Raw genomic sequence first — 14978 nt, forward strand, 5'->3', positions numbered from 1 at the left:
AATAGAACAACATCAAGAACAAGGGATTGAGGTGAGGCTTTTCCTCTGATTTTCAACAATAATTTGAGTATTTTGTCTTTTGCTAATTGGGTTTGAGACATTCGATAGTTGCCATCATGGAACGACACTTGCACTTGGTCATGTTTTGACAGGAGTGATGAAGATACAAATCTATGAAATGATAAGAATATTATTAATACGATTTTGTTTATATTATAATTTGTAGTTGATTGGATAATTTATTTTTATTTAATTATCAATTTAATCTTCAAATTATTTATAAAAAAATTAATTCAGTCCTCAATTTTTTTCAAATACATTAAATTGATCCTTTTTGTTCAATTTAATGACGCGGTGAGCATTGGTTTTTATTCATGAACAGTAGGGTTAAACTGTTACTATATTTATTGATGTAGCTCCTTGGAGCTTGTAAGCCTTGGATCTTCTTCATCAATGGAGTCCTTTGCTTCTTGAATTTTAGTGGCAGTGGAATGGAGAAGAAGAAGAGTTGAGAGGAGATGCCACTTCAAGGAGAAGATGAGTCAAGAAAAAGCTCACCACCATAGGAAACCATGGATAAGAGCTTGAAGGTAGGAGAAGATGAGTGGAGCGAGAGGGAGAGAAGGAGCATGAAATTTTGTGCCTCAAAAGAGGTCTAAACTTTGAATTTTAATTCTCAAATGATCAAAGTTGAAAAATGCACACACATGGCCTCTATTTATAGCCTAAGGTCACACAAAATTGGAGGGAAATTTGAATTTCTATTCAAATTTCACTTCAATTTGTGGAGCCAAATTTTGGAGCCAAAATTTCACTAATTATGATTAGTGAACTTTAGCTATGTTTCAGCCCACTAATCCAAGATCAAGTCCAAGATTCTCCACTAAGTATGCTTAGGTGTCATGAGGCATGTAAAGCATGAAAGACATGAACAAAGTGTGACTATATGATGTGGCAATGGGGTGTAGTAAGCAAATACTCACCTCCCCCTCTAAAATTTAATTGGATTGGGCTTCTCCCAATTCAATTAAATTTGTTTCCCAACACACACATCAAATATTCACTTAATGTATATGAAATTACAAAACTACCCCTAATACAAAAACTAGTCTAGGTGTCTTAAAATACAAGGGCTGAAAAATCCTACATTTCTAGCATACCTTACCTATATTATGAAGCCCTAAATACAAGGCCCAAAAAATAATGAAACATTAATCTAATATATACAAAGATAAGCAGACTCATACTTAGCCCATGGGCCCGAAATCTATCCTAAGGCTTATGAGACCTTAATCTAATATGTACAAAGATAAGCGGGCACATACTTAGCCCATGGGCCCAAAATCTAACCTAAGGCTCATGAGAACCCTAGGGCCTTCTCTTGCATCTCTGGCCCAATCTTCTTGGAGTCTTCTATTCAATGTCCTTGCGGGGTTGGATTGCATCATTTATTATTGAAAAAAAAAATCAATTCATGCTACCTTTTCTTACATAGTTGTGTCTAGCTGGGGTGCTTTCGGATACGAGTCATTCATGAATTCTAACCCGATCTAAATCGATGATGGGTTCAGTCATTTATGTATTTAGATCAAAATCGGATCGAACTGATCAAAATCGTTCATGCACGAGTTGAGTTACGGGTTAAGATTTATAGATCCATTGACCAATTAAACCAATCCATGAACTCGTAATTAAAATATAAATTTTATCATTATATATTAAAAACTAACAAGATATTTTGACAATCAAGGAAGGTATAATAATGTGTTATTCCCTTATGTGCTTTTAATAAAATAGTAACAATTTAATAAGTTGGGGATAAATCTACCTCGTCACTACAAGAAGTCAAGACCAAATATGATAAATGTTTTTATATAATTAAAATTTATTATAAATAACTTATATTGTGATATAAGATTAATTTTAAAAATGATATTTTTAAAAAAAATACTGAAATTAAACTTAAAAATGAAAAGGATAGAAAGAGATATGAAAAATGCATAAAAAATGTTAGTTGAAGATTTTTTTAAATAAAAATACTTTCGTTAAAAAATAACTCATAAAATTGGTTTAATTATTATCCCATTTTTTCTTTATATATAACTGGAACTAATTTTAAAAGATTTTATCGTGTTGGGATAAAATCAAAAACTCTTTTTTTCTTATAGGGCTAAAATTTGAATGTAACTAATTTCTGAATAGTTATAAAAATCATCCAAACCCTAACTAAAAGGAGAACCCACGCTATGTTGTGCTTGTTGTAGATGCAATTGGCTTTGATGTTTTGATGATGATCATGATAATGTGTTGCAATTGATGCAAATGGGCTTTTCAAGATTAAAATTCAAGACAATACTTCAAGATTACAAGGCACAACATCAAGATGATCACTAGAATATTAGGAAGGGAATTCCTAATTGAATTAGCAAAGGTTTGGCCAAGTGATTTAAAATAAAAAGTGTTTTTCAAAGGTTTTACTCTCTGGTAATCGATTACCAGAGGATGTAATCGATTACCAGTGGCCAAATACATTTTATAACAGCTATAAAAATTTGAATTCGAAATTTTAAAAGCTGTAATCGATTACACAATATTGGTAATCGATTACCAGCAGTTAGTAAACGTTTTAATTCAAATTTTAAAAGCTGTAATCGATTACACAATTACTGTAATCGATTACCAGACAGGAATTTCAGAAAAATAATTTCAAGAGTCACAACTTTTCAAAGGCTTTACTCATGACCACCAATGGTCTATATATATGTGACTTAAACACGAAATTGCTTAGAGATTTTCAGAACAACAAAGTGTTTATCCTCTCAAAGAGCAATTTCATTTTATCCTCTTAAGAATTCCTTGGCCAATTCAATTGCAATTCATTAAGGAATTAATTGAGTGCTCAATTTGTAAAATCCATCTCTTTTTAGAGAGATTTGTTCCTCTTCTTCTTCTCATTCTCTAAGGGATTAAGAGACTGTGAGTCTCTTGTTGTAAAGAATCTCTAAACACAAAGGAAGGGTTGTCCTTGTGTGTTTAGAACTTGTAAAAGGAATTTACAAGTTAGTGGAACTCTCAAGCGGGTTGCTTGGGGACTGGACGTAGGCACAAGGGTGTGGCCGAACCAGTATAAAACTGAGTTTGCATTTTCTCTTCCCTTAATCTCCTTTATTTATTATTGCTTTATATTTATATTCAAGTTGCTTCATTTGAATTAATATTTAAGAAGATTGTCATTAAGGGAATTCATAACTTAAGTAAAAAGTAAGATAGATTTTTAATTAGGAGAAAAGTTTGGAATATCTTAATTCAACCCCCCCCCCTTCTTAAGATATCTGAGGCCACTTGTCTAACACTTGTGTGGTGCCATGTTGTTTCTTAGTCATCATGTAACACTTCCTTCACTTCACAACAAACCATGTTTCATGTTTCTTTACATTCACTTCTGACTATTGAACTTTTTTCACCAGGCAACATAATTAACAAATATTTTTTTATTGTGTTGTGCACGTCACTTATTTTTTATATATATTGTTAAAACTCTATGTGGTATCAAAGTAACTATTACAGTTAGATTATTGGGATTCATATTTGATGATTTGTTTGATGTCTAAATAAAATTTGGTTATTTTTTCTAATTTACACAAATCCTAATTTAGTTTTTGGAAAAATATATTGCGTTGATATGGATATTTATCCAGATCAAGATTTTTTTTATCAAGATGCGGTTATTTTATTTTGAGCAGCAACCTCCTCATTTTAGATTGCAAATTAGTAGCATATTTATTTATTCTCTAGAATTGATTTATTTGGATTGTGTTTTGTTTTATTTATTTTGGGTTTGCTTATTAAAATGATTTCCTCGAGGATCCAAGCATTAGCTGTTAGCACGAGGTGTTGGGAATTAAATAAAAAAGCTGAAACCAATTTGAAATTATCCAAAAGGTCTAAATTGTGTAATGTTTTATTGTGGATGGGTTCTTTAAACTTTGCAAATGAGACCATTGGAAAAGAAAAGTGGTACAAGGAGAGTGTTAATGATTCATCTCCAATTCTACCAATTAGCACTCCCTCTCCATGTCATACTGTTCATCACAACAAGAACCTCATTAACAGCCACAAGGACATGAAACTCCACCACAACAAGGGCAAGGACAACAACCTGAATCTACACAAGCAGAGGTAAGGAAGAAAAAAAACTGCTAGACTCCCTTTTAATGTTTAGGAACCTTTTACTAAGAAGGAAGATGGCAAGGCTTATTGTAAGTATTGTAATGCATCATATGCAACAACTAGTTTTGTCTATGGAACCTCTAACTTGAGAAGACATGTGTTCCAACAATGTAAGAAAAACCCATATCATATGCAATACCTAGTTCTATCCATGGAAGCTCTAACTTGAGAAGACATGTGTACCAACAATGTAAGAAAAACCCACACATGCATGTTGATAAAAAGCAAAAGACAACTTTTTTTGGAAGTGATAGTGAGAGTGACCCTAATAAAGTTAATATGAAACTTGTTGATTTTAATCAAGAGCAGACTCTAACAACACTTGCAAATATGATAATTATTGATGAACTTAAGTTTGTTCAAAATAAAGGGTTTAGGAAGTTCATTGAAGATGCTTAACCTAAATTTAAAATTCCTTCTCGTGTCATTATTGCTAGATATTGCATGCATGTGTTTAATGGTGAAAAGGAGAAGTTGAAGCATGTGTTGTCTACAAATAAACAAATGGTTTCACTTACTACGGGTACTTGGACATCAATTCAAAATATGAATTACATGTGTGTGACAGCTCATCACATTGATGAAGGGTGGGTGTTGAATAAAAAATATTGAAATTTTGTTTGAGTTTTGGCCACAAAGGTGAAAGTATAAGGATAACCCTAGATAATTATTTAAAAGAATGGGGCATTTCAAAAGTTTGTTGTGTAACAATGAATAATGCAAGTGCTAATAACTTGGCATTTCATATTGAGTATTTGGAATGGGCACACTTTGTTGAATGGAGAGTTCATGCATATGCGATGTTCTGCTCATATTTTGAATGATGTTGAATGAAGAGTTCATGTGTAACGCCCTGAAATTTTGATAATTGAAAATAGATGTTTGATTTTTTCTTGTGTTATTTGATTACTTGATTAATTTGGATGAGTTAATGTATTGTGTGAATTAGCCATGTGCGATCTGCTTGATGTGGATGTTGAGTTATGTGGACTTTTATTGACTTAGGTTGAAATTATGAGATTTCAAGTTTTACTTAAACCTGTTCCACTAAAACTGCAATCATGGATTCATTAGCCATTGGATTGCTTTCAAATTTGGACTGTACGCTTCCAACCCAATTTTGCAGACTCTGACCATTGTGATTTGCAATATACATCTTAAGTAAGAGATATAATATTTTAACCAAAGCAATAAAATTTGAGCTAGATCAGCTCGCCTGGGGTGAGTGTTGCAGGCTACAAATATGTCCAACAGTGTAAAAGAGTCATTTCTTCCTCCTTCTCTTCCCCTAAACCCTCCCCCAACCTCCTCCTCCACCACCATTGACCACCGGTGACAGCCACGAGCCGCCTTTGCTTGCTGTCGGACCACCGCACGGAGAAGAACAGTTTAATCGGAGCGGAATCTTCAAAACTCAACTCGAGGATTTGGTAGAGAACGAACCCTCCAATCCTTCCTTCGTGGTTTCTTTGAGGTAACCATGATTTCTAAGCTTTATCCTTGTTAGTTTGAGGCTATCTTTACATCTCTTCTGACTTGGGTACCATTATTAGATGTTTTTACACTTCCTTTGAAAAACCCTTGAAATAGAGACATTGTAAAAGTTTCCTTTTTATAAAATAGACTTTGTTTTTGTAAATTTGTTGAACCCTAGTCACAGTGGCGTGATTAGAGTTTTAAAATGACCTCTCTTTGATATGAATCTCAAAATACCCCTTTAGCCCCATTTTAAATTAAATGGGTATTTGACCCCAAAAGTTAATATTAACCTTGTCTTAGAAATCTATATTGAATTATCTTTGATTTGGTATATAGAGCATTGAATTTGGACGAATGAACGTGAACCTAAGAGATCTTAGAACAATGTCGCAAGGAACTAACAGAGAGATATAGATAGGTGAGGTGACTTTATTGTTTGTTTATAGCTTTTGATACCATAGTAGGGGTCTGGGAACCCAATTATGGGGATGTATGTCTGTCCCTGTGCATACTGGTTTTCAAGAAAAACTATATTTTTAACTAATGGGATGTGATATATTTGTTATTGATGTGCATGCTGGTTTTCAAGAAAAACTATGTTTTTAACTAATGGGATGTGATATATTTGTTATTGATGTGCATGCTGGTTTTCAAGAAAAACTATGTTTTTATCTAATGGGATGTGATATATTTGTTATTGATGTGCATGATGGTTTTCAAGAAAAACTGTGTTTTTAACTAATGGGATGTGATAGGTTTGTTATTGATGATTGAAATTTTCAATGATGTTGGTGTTGTATTGATTGGAATTTTTGGAAAAATTCTTAATTATAGAGGAGACTCTGCCCAAAATTTTATATTTGTTCTTCTATTTACTTCTTTATGTTGGACAAGTGGCCTGAATAACTTAAGAGGGGGGATGAATTAAGTTTCAAAAATTTCCCAGTAACAAACTTTAATTCCCTCTTTAAATGATATATGATAGATTTAATATGCAGAAGAAGGAGCAACAAACAATTTAATCGATGTTCTTTAAATGCACAAGACAAAATTAATTGCAATAATATAAATCAGATAAGGGAAAAGAGAATTGTAAACTCGGTTTATACTGGTTCGGCCACTTCCCGTGCCTACGTCCAGCCCTCAAGCAATCCATTTGAGATTTCCACTATCCTTGTAAAATTCTTTTACAACCTCTGAACCACCCAGGCGGTGTTTGGTTTGACTGTTTTCTGTTTTCATTTTCACTGAAAATAGAAAATGGTGATGGAAATGCATTTGGTTGGATTTTTGAAAACATTTTCAGTGAAAATATTTTCTCAAACGAACCAAAAACTGGAAACAATAAAATCTCATTTTCAGTGATTTTAGTTGAAACCATGAACCTCATTTTGGGTAAAATGAAAACACGGTGGCAAGGAATGTAATTTTAAGCAAATCCAAAAATACATTTCCTTTTGAAAACGCATTTTCAGTGTTTTATTTTCTTGAAAGTAGAAAACAAGAAGTCAAACCAAACATGTTTTCAGAATTCTAATCTTTTGAAAATGAAAACAGTTTTTTAGAAAATGAAAACAGAAAATGAAAATGAAAACCAAACACACCCCTAGGGATCCCTTTCCCTCGTGTTCAGAAAAACTCACAAATCAAGAGACACACAACCTCTTGATCACAACAACAATTTTCTTTTTGCAGTGTAGAAGCAAGCTTCATGATGATGAATCAAGTTGATTCAAGTTGTTTTGATGATAACAAAGATGATGACAAAAAGCCCAAGATAATGATTTCAAGATTGAGTCAACAAGATTCAAGAATCAAGAGAATTTTGATTTCAAGAATCAAGAAAAGAAATCAAGAAGACTTCACAAGGGAAGTATTGAAAAGATTTTTCAAAAAACAAACATAGCATAGTTTTGTTTTTCAAAAGAGTTTTTCTCAAAATTTTCTAAGTTACCAGAGTTTTTACTCTCTGGTAATCGATTACCAATTACCTGTAATTGATTACCAGTAGCAAAGTTTGATTTCAAAAGCTTTTAACTGAATTTACAACGTTCCAATTGATTTCAAAATGGTGTAATCAATTACAAGATATTAGTAATCAATTACCAATGTATCTGAACGTTCAAATTGAAATTCAATTGTGAAGAGTCACGTCTTTTCATAAAATGCTTTGTGTAATCGATTATGTGGTTTTGGTAATCGATTACCAGTGACAAGTTTTGAATAAAAATCAAAAGATGTAACTCTTCCAATGGTTTTCAGGTTTTTCTCAAGGTTATAACTCTTCCAATGGTTTTCTTGACCAGACATGAAGAGTCTATAAAAGCAAGACCTTGACTTGCATTTCAATAACTTTTGCAACTTTTTTACACAACCTTTGAACATCCTTTCGAATTTCTTCTTCTTCTTCCTTTGCCAAAAGCTTTCTAAGTTTTCTGGTTTCTAAACCTTGTTTTTTCACAAAAAACAAAAGTGTGCTATATCTTTTCATTCTCTTCTCCCTTTGCCAAAAAGAATTCGACAAGGACTAACCGCCTAAATTCTTTTTGTGTCTCTATTCTCCCTTTTCCAAAAGAACAAAGGACTAATGGCCTGAATTCTTTTGTGTCTCCCTTCTCCCTTTTCAAAGAATTCAAAATGACACAGTCTAAGAATTCTTTTGATTCTTCCATTTCCCTTAAACAAAAGATTTCAAAGGACTAACCGCCTGAGATATCTTTTGTTTCCCATTCACAAAGTTTCAAAGGACTAACCAGCTGAGAACTTTGTCTGAACACATTGGAGGGTACATCCTTTGTGGTACAAGTAGAGGGTACATCAACTTGGGTTATTGTAAGTGAGAACAAGAGAGGGTACATCTCTTGTGGATCAGTTCAAGTGGAGGGTACATCCACTTGGTTGTTCAAAGAGAACAAGGGAGGGTACATCCCTTGTGGATCTTTGCTTGTAAAGGATTTTACAAGGTTGAAAAGAAATCTCAAGGACCGCAGGTCGCTTGTGGACTGGATGTAGGCACAGGTTGTTGACGAACCAGTATAAAACACTTGTGTTTGTCTTCTTCTTCCCTACACTCGTTAATTTCCACTGTGCACTTTAATTATCGCTTTTACTTTTGGTTAAGTTTCTATTTCTGTTCTTTACTATCTTAACATTATAGTAAAAGCCTAATTGAATTTAGTAACATTAACAAGGATAGATTTTTTATTAGTAAAGGGTCATTAATAATTAATTCAACCCCCCTTCTTAATTATTCTGAGACCACTTGATCCAACATGAAGCACATAAGTTTTTCTCTATTTTAGAGAAGCATGATACAAATTGAAGATCTTAGAAGAATCCTTAATTGATTTGAAAGTGTTTGGCCAGAGATTTGTTTATGGATAGAATAAGGCAATGAGATTCTAAAAAACTATGAGGATTTTCTAGACAAGTCACATATTTATAGGCCTTTGGTGGCTTTTCCAAAACTCATGAAGGGATGTGACTTTTCAGAGTTATTTATGAAATTTCCTCACTGGTAATCGATTACACAATTATTTAATGAGGGGTCATGTCTTTTCTATTTGAATTTCAGGAGTTTTGTTACTTGTAATAGATTACATACATGTGGTAATTGATTACAACTTTTAAACTTCAAATTTCAAACTTCTTGAAAGCTTTCCAAAACCAATTGTGCTTCTGGTAATTGATTACCAGTGAAAATACTTTTTCAGAAGTGTAAAAATATTTTAACAATTTTTATAGGTAATTTGAAAATTGTTTTTAAGGCCAAACCTTTCCAATAATTAAGAGATTCTTTTAACAAAAATGGACTAAAGTGAATTTTTTCTCTTGATCTTTTGCTTACTTGATGTTGACTTGGACTTGAAGTAAACTTGAGTTGCTTATATCTTTTGCATCATCAAAACCTTTATACATATGCAATCACACTTTATTAAATTTTAAATGGGCATAAGAGTTTGTTTTGAATACCATAGTTTTCCTCTTTAACTTATAGTTTTCCTTAAAAATATAAGTCTCGTGGTATTATAAATTGTTGTTGTATGAGGTTTATGTTGCCTGAAGACTTGGGAAATGTGAATCCCGAGCATGAATTTATATGTATGTATGTGGAATGTGATTGCTTATGATGTTGATGATGATGTTGATATAAGATGATGTTGATGTTATTGTGATGATGTATGTTGTGTATGTACATGGGGGGTGTTGTGACCATGTTGGATATCCCTAGAGGGGGAAATAGAGTGTTTGAAAGAGTTTTAAGCATTCCTGGAGAGAGAATGGGATGGCTTAGAATCTTTAATTATCCATGGTCAGTGCATTGATGATGCTATGTTTCATACTTCATATTACATGGAAATAGTACAAACTTTGTCAGTAAGTACTCGTATTTTTTCATAACGAAAAATACTTGTACTTGGGGGCATGTCACTCGGTTTAGAACTTCCTTCAGACTCAGGTTGATAAGCATTTGGGGGGGGGGGGGGAGTTGCTTGTGCACGACAGGGTGACCTCGAAACTTGTTGCCTAGCTTTCCTAAGTGAGAGTGTCATGTGGATACGCTTAGGCTATTTTCGGATAAATGGTACCACATTGCATTTTAGAGTTATGTCAGGTACATGCATCATTCTGAGCATATATGATTTGAATTATGGAAAAGTTGATGACTAGTTTGTTAAGTGTACGTTGAGCCAATGGGTTATTAAGAATGATTGTGGTCATTGTTATTGTTTTCTTGTTAATCATTGTCTTTTGGTGTTTGTTGATCTTTTATAATAAACTCACCTTTGCAATTTTTTGTATCGTGTGATTAGTGCCTGTGATGATCTCGAACTTTCGTTTGTGGGAGCAGATGAGCAGCAGTAGGTGACTTGGAGGAAGTCTTTTGTTGGAGCTGCCAAGTCGACGTAATAACGTTGAAATTTATTTTGGGGGAGAGTGATGTTTTGTTATCAACTCTTCCTTAGTTGGTTCCTTGAATCTTTTGATTGGGCATGTAAGTTCCAAGTTTAGATATATGTAAAAAAAATATGAATTATGTTCTGACATTTGAAAGTTGTGTAGCAGTGTATAATGTATCAATATAAGTATGTATTTGTTCACGTGTTTGATGAATGTACATCACAAAAAATTTACCATCGTTTTCACAATCAAGTTAATGGAGCTTTCACTTATAAATTGAAATGTTACATTTTATAGTAAGTGATATCGTAGCGACGAGGTGGGTCATTACATTAATTGTATCAGAGTCGATCGAACCTTTCGACTTGTGAGTTTTGAGTCTGCTATGTTTCTTTGTGCATTCTCTGGTTACCTTGTTGAATGCTTGGTTTTTGTTGTTTGGATTTGGAACTTCGTCACTTTGATGTGTTTCCATGAGTGATAGAGATTTGAATGATGTAGTCATAACATGTTTGTATCCCTGATGTATGTTATACCATGAGTTTCAATGCCTTGTCATGAGTTATTAGACTGACCATCTGTATAATTTATGAAATGCAATAGAATGACATTGCAAACGGTTAGGAATACAAAAAATGGAAAATGAGTGCCAATGTCTCAAGGGAAGACTATTTAAGAGGAGTATTTTCTTGAGGCATCAAATCTCAAGAGTAACTTAAGTAGGGACTTAAGATAGATATGAAATCATCTAATTCTTTTTAATGTATGTTTGAGTTGTCCTGTGGAAATTTTTGGTAGAACATTCTTAATTGATTTGATTTCTTTGCCTTTGAGCCAAATTGATGTTATTTTGGGTATGGACTGGTTATCTTCCAACCATGTCTTGTTAAACTGTTTTGATAAAACTGTCATGTTTGATGATTCTAGAATGAGTAAGGATGAAATGTTTATCTCTACCAACCAAGTGTTGACATCTTTAAAAGAAGATTCTCAAGTGTACATGATCTTGTCTAACCTAGAAGTAGAGACTAAGGTTTCCATGTGTGACCTCCCTATTGTCAAAGAGTTTCCTGAGGATATATCCAATTTACCACCTGAGAGAGAGATCAAGTTTTCCATTGACTTGGTACCCGGTGCTGGACCCATAACCATAGCCCCATCTCCCATAGAGTTAGCCAAGCTTAAGAAATAGTTAGAGGATTTATTGGATGAGTAGTTTGTAAGACCTAGTGTGTTTTCGCGGGGAGCATCAATGTTGTTAGTGAAGAAGAAAGATGGGACCATGAGGTTGTGTGTAGACTACCACCAGTTGAATAAGGTAATGATTAAGAATAAATACCCTTTGCCTAGAATAGGCAACCTTATGGACCAGATGGTAGGGGCTTATGTGTTTAGCAGGATAGACCTTAGATCAGGTTACCACTAGATCCGAGTGAAGTCTGAGGATATTTCAACGACTGCTTTTAGGACCTGTTATGGTCACTATGAGTATGTCATGCCCATTGGTGTGACTAATGCCCCTGGTGTGTTTATAGTTTACATGAATAGGATCTTTCACCCCTATCTTGATAGTTTTGTGGTAGTTTTCATAGATGATATTTTGGTATACTCAAAGACTAGAAAGGAGCATGAAGAGCACTTGAGGATTGTGTTGCAAACCCTTAGGAACCGACAACTTTATGCTAAGTTGTCCAAGTGTGAGTTCTGGTTAGATAAAGTTAGTTTTCTAGGACATGTGATATCTTAAGTGGGAGAGTCTTAAGTCTGTGTTTGAGATTAGGAGTTTTCTGGGTTTGGCGGGATATTACTGAAGATTTGTTAGTCGCTTTATACGACTAACTTTTGTATAGAAATCATTTTCCAAAGCTTGTATAGTCCCCAATTTATGGTTATTTTGGAGTAAATTTTGTAAATAAATCTTGTTTTATGGTTAATGCTATCTCTAGAACATTTCCATTGGATTTAATGATGAAATCTGGGCATTTTCAGGTGAAAAAGAGGCTAAGTTTTGAATTTCAAAAAGCAGTAGTTGGGCTAAGCTCAGCAGTTGGGCTAAGCGCATATCCATCGCTAAGCGCAGCTTCAGCGTGCTTAGTGCAAAGGAGAATCTGGTAGAGCATCAGCATCAAAGCTGCGCGCTAAGCGCAAGATCAGTGTGCTAAGCGTAGAAGGTGCCTTCAGCCAGGCTAAGCGCGAGACTGTCGCTAAGCCCAATTCCACTTACTCGCGCTAAGAGCGAAGGTGGCGTTAAGCGCAATGTCGTGATTTCAGAGCCTATTTAAAGCCTGTCTTGTGCAGAATTAGGGTACACTTTTGTCACAATACTCAAGGCACAAAATCCCACAACAGCCATAGTGCCTATTTCGGGATAAGAGCCCTAGAAGCAGCAAAGAGGAGCATCTTGTGCATTAAAGCCTAGGTTTTGTCATTTGAGAGAGATTATTGAGTAGAGAGTGAGTGTGAGATGTTGAGAAGAGGAGGAGGAATCCCCCTTCTTGTGTAAGGAACAATCATTCTCTATTTTTAATCTCATCTATTGTTAGGGTTTCTTTGTAATGGCTGGCTAAACACCCTAGTTGGGGATTTCTAATGAACAACTGATGTAAATACCTAATATCTAATTGATTATGTTTTCTGTGTTCAATGCTTAATGTTCGTATGCTTTCGGTCTGATCACCCACTTGTGTGCACAGTTAGGTGACTTTAGCATTGGGAAATGTACTGTTGCCTTAGAACTTGATTGAAGCAGGATCGAAACTTAATCTTACATGAGGGATTTGCGGGTTAAGTTTTGGTTTGAATTATGTTGTTATAATAATGCTGTTTGGTTTAGGCCTAGTCTTACATGAGGGATCTATGGACAAAGCTTAGGCTAAATTAGGCTAAACTTTCGTAAGCTACTTGAGCTGAGTCTAGTCTTACATGAGGGATCTGCAGACAAATAGCTGTTATTTTTGTTTTGGTAGCTATAGTTGTTATTTTTGGCTGAATGTTTTTGTGGTCACTTCTTTTGATCCATATTTTGTGGGAAAAATAGTTGGAGCCCTTAGTTTGGTCATATTTGAAAGTTCCAAAAAAGTAGCAAATTTGATTTTTGTCAAAACTTCAAACGACCATAACTTTTGCTCCGGTTATCAGAATCACAATTATTATATATGTATTTGGGGTAAAAAAAAATTTCCCATGCCGTGGCAGCCTGCCATAGGCTGGCTGAGGTCTCCTTCTTCCAAAAATTGCGATTCTGTCAAAAGTTTTTTGTTTTCCAAGTATTATTCTCTTATTTTTCTTAACTTACCATTTTTAGCTTCTATAGTTAGACATTGAATTTTCATTTGAAATTTTTTGTGCTATCTTCTCATCATTTTATAAGGTTGCTCACAAAATTTCAAGTCATTTGGATATCATTTAATGGTAGTTGTAGTTCAAACCTACAATATTACTTGCATGAGAAGACAACTAGTTGTGCATGCTGAATATAGTCTATGACTAGAGGCAATCCATCTGACTTACAACCCTTTAATCCTGAGATAGATAGGATATTTCATAGATTAGTTAGACATCATTTAGTACCTTTTGAGAATCCTGAGCATTTTGTTATTGGTGATTTTGAGCATTATTGTTTTGAACATTTTGATTTTGAACATTCTGAGAACATGGCACAACCTCCACCCCGTGAGAGGACTCTAAGGGAAATGGCTACACCTGATTTCACCAACTAAAGCTTGTGTATCCAATACCCTGATGAGGATGTCCCATATGTTCTTAAAACTAGACTGATCCATTTGCTTCCAAAGTTTCATGGCCTTGCAGGTGAAGAGCCGCACAAACATCTGAAGGAATTCCATATTGTCTGCTCCACCATGAAACCCCCAGATGTCCAAGAGGATCACATATTTCTAAAGGCCTTTCCTCATTCTTTAGAGGGAGTGGCAAAGGACTGGCTTTATTACCTTGCTCCACGGTCCATCACGAGCTGGGATGACCTCAAGAGAGTATTCTTAGAAAAAAATTTCCCTGCTTCCAAGACCATGGCCATCAGAAAGGATATTTCTGGCATTAGACAACTTAGTGGAGAGAGCTTATATGAATACTGGGAGAGATTTAAGATACTATTTGCCAGTTGCCCTCACCACCAGATTTCTGAGCAGCTTCTTCTCCAATATTTTTATGAAGGACTCAGTAACATGGAGAGAAGTATGATAGATGCTGCCAGTGGTGGAGCCCTTGGAGACATGACCCCTACTGAAGCCAAAAGTTTAATTGAGAAGATGGCTTCAAACTCCCAGCAATTTAGTGCCAGAAGTGATGCTATTTTCATTAGAGGAGTGCATGAAGTAGCCACGAATTCATCTCCATCAGGTGAGACT

The 14978-nt window shown here is 34.6% G+C and overlaps 1 non-coding gene across 1 annotated transcript; it reads right to left on the minus strand.

Moving 5' to 3' along the window:
- Nucleotides 1-14642: 14642 nt before the first annotated feature.
- Nucleotides 14643-14749, minus strand: LOC114407971. The gene has a single exon (XR_003665774.1). It is a non-coding gene; the product is annotated as a small nucleolar RNA R71 (small nucleolar RNA).
- Nucleotides 14750-14978: the final 229 nt, after the last annotated feature.

Source organism: Glycine soja, chromosome 3, assembly GCF_004193775.1.
Source record: "Glycine soja cultivar W05 chromosome 3, ASM419377v2, whole genome shotgun sequence".
NCBI classification, from domain to species: Eukaryota; Viridiplantae; Streptophyta; class Magnoliopsida; order Fabales; family Fabaceae; genus Glycine; species Glycine soja.